This window comes from Leptonychotes weddellii, chromosome 12, assembly GCF_054177405.1.
Source record: "Leptonychotes weddellii isolate Sample4059 chromosome 12, ASM5417740v2, whole genome shotgun sequence".
In the NCBI taxonomy this organism is placed as follows: domain Eukaryota; kingdom Metazoa; phylum Chordata; class Mammalia; order Carnivora; family Phocidae; genus Leptonychotes; species Leptonychotes weddellii.
The window spans coordinates 19,546,058-19,556,343 of NC_138380.1; the positions used below are offsets into that span (position 1 = coordinate 19,546,058).

The 10,286-nt window shown below is 37.9% G+C and overlaps 1 protein-coding gene across 3 annotated transcripts in view; it reads left to right on the forward strand.

Moving 5' to 3' along the window:
- Positions 1-10,286, forward strand: part of COPG2 (coat protein complex I subunit gamma 2) — a 273,829-nt gene that overhangs the window by 226,882 nt on the left and 36,661 nt on the right. The window lies entirely within an intron of this gene.

Sequence of the window (10,286 nt, forward strand, 5' to 3'; positions counted from 1 at the left end):
ATGTATGCTCTGGTATATGTATTTAATAGATTACGATTGCCAATAATAAGAAACTGATATTGAACAAAAAATACTTAGAGATCATAAGATGTGCAATAATGTGAAAGCTGGAAGTGACATGAAGAATCTTGCTTGTTCCTTTTGTTTTTATAAAAGAATATTGAAGTGCTGCATTTAATGATTTATTTATTTAAAGGGCATGAAGGAGGAGAAGAGAATTCCACATTTGTAAGGCTCTTATATTGTTCATGAAGTAGTGTTATGTTATTTGATGGTAGACTGTGATAATAGAAAGATGAATATTGTAATCTCTTAAGTAACCACTAAAGAAAAACATAGGAGGTGTAGCATAAATGTCAACAGAGAAGATAAAGTGGAATATTAAAAAAATATTCGGTTGAGCTTCCTGCTTCTGATAATGGTGGAGTAGCTTGGTCACATTAGCCCACTGCAAATACTTATATCATTGGTACAAAACTTTGCCTCCCCCCAAAAGTAGGAAAACCCACCACTATTTGAAAGTACTGGTGAGTGGTGAAAAGCAGGCAAAAACTGGAAGGAAGTTGATGTCTGAGAAGCAGAGGCTATACTAGGTGAGATTTGTGTATTTCTGGCTAGTCTCCAGAGATCCCACAGTTCCTAGATGTGGGATCACAGAAAGCCATAGTATTTACTGGACAGAGGGGTCAGAATATAGTTTGAGATTGGAAGAGTGATGAAAACCTATGGTGGAAATCCTGGAAAGGAGGAAACCACAATTGGGGTAAGCTCCGAAATCAATTTCAAACTCTCTAAAACTCTGTGGTTGACCACAGATCTATACGTGTAGAGGGGAAAACTCTAGGAAACCTGACTAACAGTAGCTGTGAACTGAAAGAACTGAGTGGAGATTCAGCTGCACCTCACTCACAGCCAAAGAAATGAAGTTTGGAGTTTGAGCCAGCCAAGTTAACTGCCTGCTAGAGAAACATCAAATTTCTAGAGTCTTTGCATCCTGTCATTCACGATGTTTATATACAGTAAGAAACTGATAGAAGTGCAAAGAGTTTGGAAAATGTGACCAGTAGTTAAGAGAAAAACCAGTCAACAGACACTGACTCTGATATGACCTGGACATTGGAATTAGCAGACAAAAACTCTAACAGGCTTATAAAAGATGCTTTCAAGAGTTTTAATGGGAAATAGTTATAATGAATGAGCAGGGGAAATGAAAACTATAAGAAGGAACTAAAAAGAAATTCCAGAGCTTTAAATTCCTTGTTAGTCAGAATTCAACCAGAAAAGCAGAACCCATAGCAGATAAATATATAAAGAGATTTATTACAAGGAACTGGCATTTGCAATTTGGGAGCTTGCTAAGCAAGTCCAAGATCCTTAGGGCAGGCTGTCGGGAAGGGAGGATATCACAGGCAGGTGGGAACTCATGGGCACAGGCTGAAGCAGCTGTCCATTGGTGGAATTTGTCATCTCACATTTTACTATAAGCAGCAAGATGAAACCAGGTCACACCTTCAACACTTTCCTTGGAAATTCCCTCAAGTAAAGAGTCAGGTTCATCATCTACAGGTTATGGTTTCCACAAAACTGCAGGACAGAATTTTGCTAATCTGTCCACTAACCTATAACAAGTATCCACTTTACTCCAGTTTACAATAACTTCTTCCTTCTGTGCTCTTACAGGATCCTCCAAGACTGGATTTCCCCCCTCCCCTCCCCTCCCTCCTTCCTTCCTTTTTAATTCCAGCATAATTAGCATATAGTGTTCTATTAGTGTCAGGTGTGCAATATAGTGATTCAAGAATTCCATACATCATCCAGTCCTTATCAGAACAAGTGCACTCCTTAGTCCCCATCACCTATTACCCCATCCCCCACCCACCCCCTCTCTGGTAACCATCAATTTGTTCTCTATAGTTAAGAGTCTGTTTCCTTTCCTCTCTTTCCTTTGATCATTTGTTTCATTTCTTAAATTCCACATATAAGTGAAATCATATATTTTTCTCTGACTTATTTCACTTAGCATTATACTCTTGAGCTCCATCCATGTTGTTGCAAATAGAAAGATTGCATTCTTCCTTACAGCCGAATAATATTCATACACACACACACACACACACACACACACACCCCGTCTTCTTTGTCCATTGATCTATCGATAAACACTTGGGCTGCTTCCATAATTTGGTTATTGTAAATAATGCTGCAATAAACATAGGGGTGCATGTATCCTTTTGAATTAGTGTTTTTGTATTCTTTGGATAAATACCCAGTAGTGTGATTACTGGATCATGGGGTATTTCTATTTTTAACTTTCTGAGAAACCATAAATTCCATATTGTCTTCCGTAGTGGCTGCACCAGTTTGCATTCCCACCAGCAGTGCATGAGTGTACCTTTTTCTCTACATCCTCACCAACACTTGTTATTTCTCATGTTTTTGATTTTAGCCATTCTGACAGGTGTGAGGTGGTATCTCTTTGTGGTTTTAGGTTGCATTTCCCTGGTGATGAGTGGTGTTGAGTATCTTTTCATGTGTCTATTGACCATTAGTATGTCTTTGGAGAAATGTCTGTTCATGTCTTCTGCCCATTTTTAATTGGATTATTTGTTTTCTGAGTGTTGAGTTTTAGAAGTTGTTTATATATTTTGGATACTAACCCTTAATCAGATAGGTCATTTGCAAATAACCTCTCCCATTTAGTAGGTTGTCTTTTAGTTTTGTTGATTGTTTCCTTTGTTGCGCAGAAGCCTTTCATTCTGATGATAATCCCTATAGTTTATTTTTGCTTTTGTTTCCCTTGCTTTAGGAGACATCTAGAAAGATGTTGTTACAGCCAATGTCAGAGAAATTACTGTTTGTGCTCTCTTCTAGGTTTTTTTATGCTTTCAGGTCTCATTTAGGTCCTTAATCCATTTTGAGCTTATTTTTGTGTATAGTGAAAGAAACTGGTCCAGTTTCATTCTTCTGCATGTAGCTGTCCAGTTTTCCCAACACCATTTGTTGAAGAGACTGTCTTTTTCCCATTGCATATTCTTGCCTCTTTTGTTGAAGATTAGTTGACCTTATATTTGTGGGTTTATTTCTGGGCTTTCTATCCTGTTCCATGAATCTATGTATCTGTTTTTGTGTACTACCACACTGCTTAGATTGCTACAGCTTTGTAGTATAACCTGAAATCTGGAATTGTGATACCTCCAGCATTGTTTTGTTTCGGGGTCTTTTGTGGTTCCATACAAATTTTAGGATTGTTTGTTCTAGTTGTGTAAAAAATGCTGTTGGTATTTTGATAGGGATTGCATTAAATTTGTAGATTGCTTTGAGTAGTATGGACATTCTAACAATATTTGTTCTTCCAATCCATGAGCATGGGATATCTTTCCATTTGTGTTGTCTTTAATTTCTTTCATCACTGTTTTATAATTTTCAGAGTACCGGTTTTTCACCTCCTTGGTTAAGTTTATTCCTAGATATTTTATTATTTTTTGGTGCATTTTTAAAGGAATTGCTTTAATTCCTTTCTGTTTATTATTAGTGTATAGAAATGCAGTGGATTTCTGTACATTGAATTTTTTCACATTGCGACCTTACTGAATGAATTTATCAGTTCTAGTAGCTTTTTGGTGGAGTCTTTAGGGTTTTCTATATATAGTATATGCAAATAGTGAAAGTTTTACTTTTTCCTTACTAACTTGGATTCCTTTTATTCCTTTTTCTCATCTGATTACTGTGGCTAGGACTTCCAGTACTATGTTGAATAAAAGTGGTGAGAGGGACATCCTTGTCTTGTTCCTGATCTTAGGGGAAAAGCTTTCAGTTTTTCACCATTGAGTTTGTTAGCTGTGGGTTTTTCATATATGGCCTTCATTATGTTGATGTTTATTCCCTCTAAGCCTACTTTGTTGAGGGTTTTTTTCATGAATGAATGTTGCACTTTGTTGGATGTTTTTTTCTGCATCTATTGAAGTGATCATATGGTTTTTATCCTTTTTATTATAGATGAGATATATCACCTTGATTGATTTGCAAATATTTAACCACCCTTACATCCTGGGAATAAATCCCACTTGATTGTGGTGAATGATTTTTTTTTAATGGATTGTTGGATTCGATTTGCTAATATACTTTAAAGATTTATTCATTTATTTTAGAGAGTGCATGCAGTCACTAGGTGCCCTGATTTGCTAATATTTTGGTGAGGATTTTTGTATCTGTGTTCATCACAGATAGTAGTACATTTATCTGGTTTTGATATGGGGGCAATACAGGCCTCATAGTTTTCCTTCCTCTTCTATTTTTTGAAATAGTTTTGGAATATTTTAATAGTTTTAAACATTCTTTAAATGTTTGGTAGATGTGAAGCCATTGGACTTTTGTTTGTTGCGAGTTTTTTTTATTATGGATTCAATTTCATTACTGGTAATCTGTTTAAGTTTTCTATTTCTTCTTGATTCAGTTTTGGAAGGTTATGTTTCTAGAAATTCATCCATTTCTTCTAAGTTGTCCAATTTGTTGGCATATAGTTTTTCATAATCTCTTGCAATCCTTTGTATTTCTGAGGTGTCGGTTACTATTTTTCCTCTTTCATTTCTGATTTTTTTTTTTTTTTTTAGTCCTGTCTTTTGATGAGTCTGGCTAAGGGTTTACCAATTTTGTTGATCTTTTCAAAGAACCAGCTCTGGTTTCATTGATCTGTTCTATATTTTAGTTTCTATATCATTTATTTCTGCTCTAAACTTTATTTCCTTCCTTCTACTGGTTTTGGATTTTGTTTTTCTGGCTCCTTTAGGTGTAAGGTTAGTTGTTTATTTGAGATTTTTCTTCTTGAGGTAGGCCTGTATTGCTGTAAACGTCCCTCTTAGAACTTCTTTTGCTGCATCCCAGAGATTTTGGACTGTTACGTTTTCATTTTCATTTGTCTCCACGTATTTTATTTCCTCTTTGATTTTTTTTTTTTGATTGACCCATTCATTGTTTAGTAGCATGTTATTTAACTTCCATGTATTTATGCTTATTCCAGATATTTTCTTGTGGTTGATTTCTAGTTACAGAGCGTCGTGGTCAGAAAAGATGCATGGAATGACTTCGATCTTTCTCAGTTTGTTGAGACTTGTTTTGTGGCCCAATATGTTATCTATTCTGGAGAACGTTCAATGTACACTTGAAAAGAATGGGCATTCTGCTGTTTTAGGATGGAGTCCAAGACAGATTTCTACAAGTGGTCTGTGAACCCTCATAGGCAGTGTTCTTAAAGACCAGATTTCTAATAGCACTCCGTTTAAGGCAATTCAGGCGTTTTTCATCATGCTCCCCCAAATTCTACCAGCTTCTACCCCTTGCTTGCTTCCAGAGACAGTTCCACAGTTTCAGGTTCTTGTTACAGTAGCACCTTACTGTCAGGTAGCAAAATCTGTATTGGTTTTTTATTGTTACCATAACATGATCACAAATGTAGTGGCTATTACAACATTCGTTTATGATCTCGTGGTTCTGTAGGTTGGACATAAGTCTCGTGGGCCAAAGTCACAATGTTAGCAGGATGCTGATGCTTACTGGAGACTTCGGGGGAAGAATTCACTTTTAATCTTGTTTAGGTTGTTGGCCAAATTCATTTCTTTGTGGCTAAAGCTTGGTAGGTCTCTATTTCCTTCATGGCTGTTAGCCAGGGGTTGGTCTGTGTCATGTAAGGTAACATATTCACAGGTTGCATGGAAGAAGCCTGGCCATCTGGGGGGCCCTTCTGCCTGCCACACAGAAGGTAACTGAAATGGATAATTTACTGGATAGACTTAGCACCTGACTAGAGATGGCTAACAAAAGAGTGAAGGTAAGTTAGTGAATTTTAAGACAGAGCAATAGAAAGTAAATAATTTGAAGAACACAGAAAACAGATTAAAGAAGAACAAACAGCTTCAGAGAACTGTGGGGATAATATCAACTGGTGTACCACTTGATACATAATTGGAATTCCTGAGGGAGATGTGAGAGACTGGAGCAAAAAAGCTATACGAAGAAATAATGAACAGATTTCTCAATATGCATTTATTCTCGCAGTGCAAGATTCATTTAACAATCAAAAACCAACATAACATTCCTCATTTAAAGAATAAAGGAGAATAATCTCAATATTGTAATGGATGCAAAAAAAGCACTTGATAAAATTCAGTGACAATTTGTGATTAGAAATCTCTTTTCAAAGCAAAGAATAGAAGGGAACATCATTATTCTGATAAGGGTACCAAAAAAATCTCCAGTAGACTTTATACTTATTGGTGGACTATTAAGGATTTCCCCTTGAGATTATAAATGAAACAGGGATGCCTGCTAACTATATATATATTTTTTAAGCAACAGGTTTTTTTGGGTGTTTTTGGTTTTTTTTAACATTTTATTTATTTGACAGAGACACAGCAAGAGAGGGAACACAAGCAGGGGGAGTGGGAGAGGGAGAAGCAGGCTTCTAGCTGAGCAGGGAGCCTGATGCGGGGCTGGATCCCAGGACCCTGGGATCATGACCTGAGCCAAAGGCAGATGCTCAACGACTGAGCCACCCAGGCGCCCATTTAAGCAACATTTTACTGGAAGTCATACTTGATGCAATAAGTAAAAAAAAATATCTAAGGATTGGAAAGAGGACATAAAACAGTCTTTGCTGACAACATGATTGTATATAGAGAATGTAAAATATGCATTATCTATCAGAATTGATATGTGAATTTATCAAGGTTACTGGATAGTTAAGTATCCAAAATTGATATTATTTCTATATTCCAGCAACCAGTCAGGAAAATAAAATTTTGAGGGGCACCTGGGTGGCTCAGTCAGTTGAGCATCTGCCTTCAGCTCAGGTCATGATCCCAGGGTCCTGGGATCCAGCTCTCTGCTCACTGGGGAGCCTGCTTCTCTCTCTCTCTCTCTCTTTCTCTGTCAAATAAATAAAGAAAAGCTTAAAAAAAAAAAAAAAAAAGGTTCGCCATAAAAAAGTAAGTAAAGTAAAATTGTGAAAAGATGGCACCATTTGTATTGAAATCAAATCCTTAGGAATAAATCTCCCCAAAACTGTGTACATCTCTACAAAAATTATAAAATGTTATTGAAGTATAACCTGAATAAATGCAGGGATATATTCTGTTCTCAGATTGGAATATTCAATACTATAAAGATGTCACATCTTATTTTGATCTGTGGATTCAGTGCACCCCCAAGCAGAATCTCAGTTGGCTTCTTTTAAATACCAAACAGAAATACATACATTTGTGTCAAAAGACGAACCAAGGATACGTCTAGGACTGCTGTTCAGTCCAAATGGAAGGAGTCCACATGTCCGACATATCAGAATCAAAAAATAAATTGTGGTATATTCATACAGTCAGTAGTGTACAAAACAATAGACATGAACAAAGTACTGTTAAATACAACCACATGGGTAAATCTCCCTAAGTCACACAGATCCGTTCTATATGGTTCTGTTTGAGTTAATTTGAGACTTGACAGGCACAACTGATGTACAGCATTAAAAGTTTGTATTTATCTTTAGGGCAGAAGCACAGTTGTGCCTGGGAGGTGGCATTAGGGGCTCCTGTAGTGCTTGAAGTATTCATCTTCTTTGTCATTGTAGCTTTGTAATAATGCACTTAGGACTTAGTTATCTCCTGCTGTATAACAAATTACTGAAGAACCTAACCAGATTAAAAGGACAACTACTTATTTTGCCCCACATGGTTTCTGTAGGTCAGGGGTTGGGAGTGTTCTTAGCTGGTTCCTGCTTGAGATCTTTCATGAGGTTGTAATCAAGATGTTGGGCGGGGTTGCAGTCATTGGAAGGCTTGAGGGAGGCTGGAGAATCTGCTTCCAGGTCACTCACTCACATGACCGGTGCCTTGGTGCAAGCTGTTGGCAGGACACCTGAGTTCCTTGCCATGTAGACTTCTCCATAGGGCTGTTCAGTGTCCTCATAACATTGTGGAAGTCACAATCATTTTTATGACCTAGTCTTTGAAACCACATTTCAGCATTTCTGCAATATTCTGTTGGATAAAAAGATCAACTCTATTCAGTGTGGCTGGGGACTAGAAAAGGGAATGGATACCAGAAACCAAGAATCACTGGGGGCGTCTCTAAGTTCGGCTATTGTATTAGTATGCTACGGCCGCCATAACAAAATACCACAGACTAGGTGGCTTAAACAACAGAAATGTACAGTTCTGGAAGCCAGGAAATCCAAGATTAGAGTGGTGCCTGGTGAGAACTTTCCTTTGGGTTGCAGAGTGCCATCTTAGCCCCATGTGCTCACATGATCTTCCTATACACACACACACAAACACACATACACACACACACACACACATGAAGGGGGGCAAGAGCGAGTGCTCTATCAGATCAGGACTCTACCTGTATAACTTCATTTAACCTTAAATTACTTCCTTAGAGGCCCCATCTCTAAATAGAGTCACACTGTAGGTTGGGGCTTGACTATGAGTTCGGGGGAGTGAGGGGGACACAGACATTTCATGTACTTTCTGTATTTTTATATAATTTAATACAAAGTTAACTCTTTAAGTGGCTGATCAAATCTCAGACCTGTAGAAAGGTAGGATCCTTAGAGTAAACACAAGCACACACGTGCAGCACCAAATGCTAAGTAGAATGCCGTGTGAAGATAAGCAAGCACACTTTAACACTGATTTTTTTTTTTTTTAACAAGGATAAAGAGAGAATTCTAAAGATTATATGAAAACAAAGATACTTAACCTGTAGTTTTACTTTAGGTTTCTCTGTGGCATTGTATGCAAAGCAGCAGTTGAGCAGTGTCTTCATAGTGCTGTGGGAAAATAACGGTCAGCCTAGAATGCTCGACTCTCCCAAACTAACCTTCAACACTGAGGATGAAAGGTATTTTTAAACGTAAGGGTTTACCATAACTAGTTTATCAATCACTTTGTAGGAATTATTCATAGATTTACTCCAGCATGAACAAATACATGCTCAGAAGGCAGCAGTGGGATTTAGGAAATAAGAGTGAACAATGGATTAGTGTAAGCATTAGTAATATAGATATTTTAACTTTTTAAAATTTAATAAAAAGTTCAAAGATTCCAGAAGACAGCAACATGATAAATGATGGTGTAGAAGGTGGTATTAGATGGAAGTAAAAGCATGCTAAGATTTTGGTCTTGTTTTTTGGTTTTGTTTTCTTTTGTCTGTTTTTTTTTGGGAGGGAGGAAGATGTTGTTAATAATTATCTTTTTATATTTATTTAAGTAGTCTCTACCCCCAACATTGGGCTTGAATGCATGATCCCGAGATCGAGAGTCGCATGCTCTCCTAACTGAGCAGGCGCCCCAAGATGTTAATTATTAATGTTAAACTTTGTCAGAAAAACATATGGGTTAGTAACTAAGAATATAAGTGGAATGTAAAGCTTTAAAAATGTTGAAATAAAAATGGAAGGAAAAAAACTTGATCAACGTTTACTGGAGTATATAAATACAAAACAAAATAAATTGGGCAGAATTCAGTGTAAATGTATTAGTTATCTCTTGCCGTGTGACAAATTAGCACCAAACTTAGCAGCTTATCACTGACATCATCTCATAGTTTCTGTGGTCAGGAATCAGGAAGTGGCTTAGCTTTTGGTTTTGGTCCAGGGTCCTTCAGGAAGTTGCAATCAAGCTGTCAGCCAGAGCTGCACTCATCTAGATCTGGAGGATCCACTTCCAGTTTCCCTCGTGAAGCTGTTGACAAGCCTCAGTTTCTCCCTGGCTGTTGGCCAGGTGCTTCAGTTTCTTTCTTTGGCAGCCTCTCCATAGGCTGCTTGAATGTCCTCACAGCATGGCAGTGGCTTTTCCCAAAGTAAGCAAGCTGAAGGCGAGAGGCTCACATGGAAAGCTGCAATGCTTTATAACCTAACTAATCTCCACGGTGACCTGCTGTCACCGCTGATGGATTCCCTTGGTTACAGAGCCCAAGCCTAGTATGTGGGAGGGGACTACACGGCAATGTGGATTTTCAAAAGTGCAGATTTGGGGGGACCATCATAGAGGTTGCAAGCAAAAATATTTCTATTATAGTAAATGTAAGTGGATTTACTTACATTATTAAAGGATTACTTATTAAAAGTGTCAGGTCGGGGGCACCTGGGTGGCTCAGTCGTTAAGCGTCTGCCTTCGGCTCAGGTCATGATCCCAGGGTCCTGGGATCAAGCCCCACATCGGGCTCCTTGCTCAGCGGGAAGCCTGCTTCTCCCTCTCCCACTCCCCCTGCTTGTGTTCCCTCTCTCGCTGTCTCTC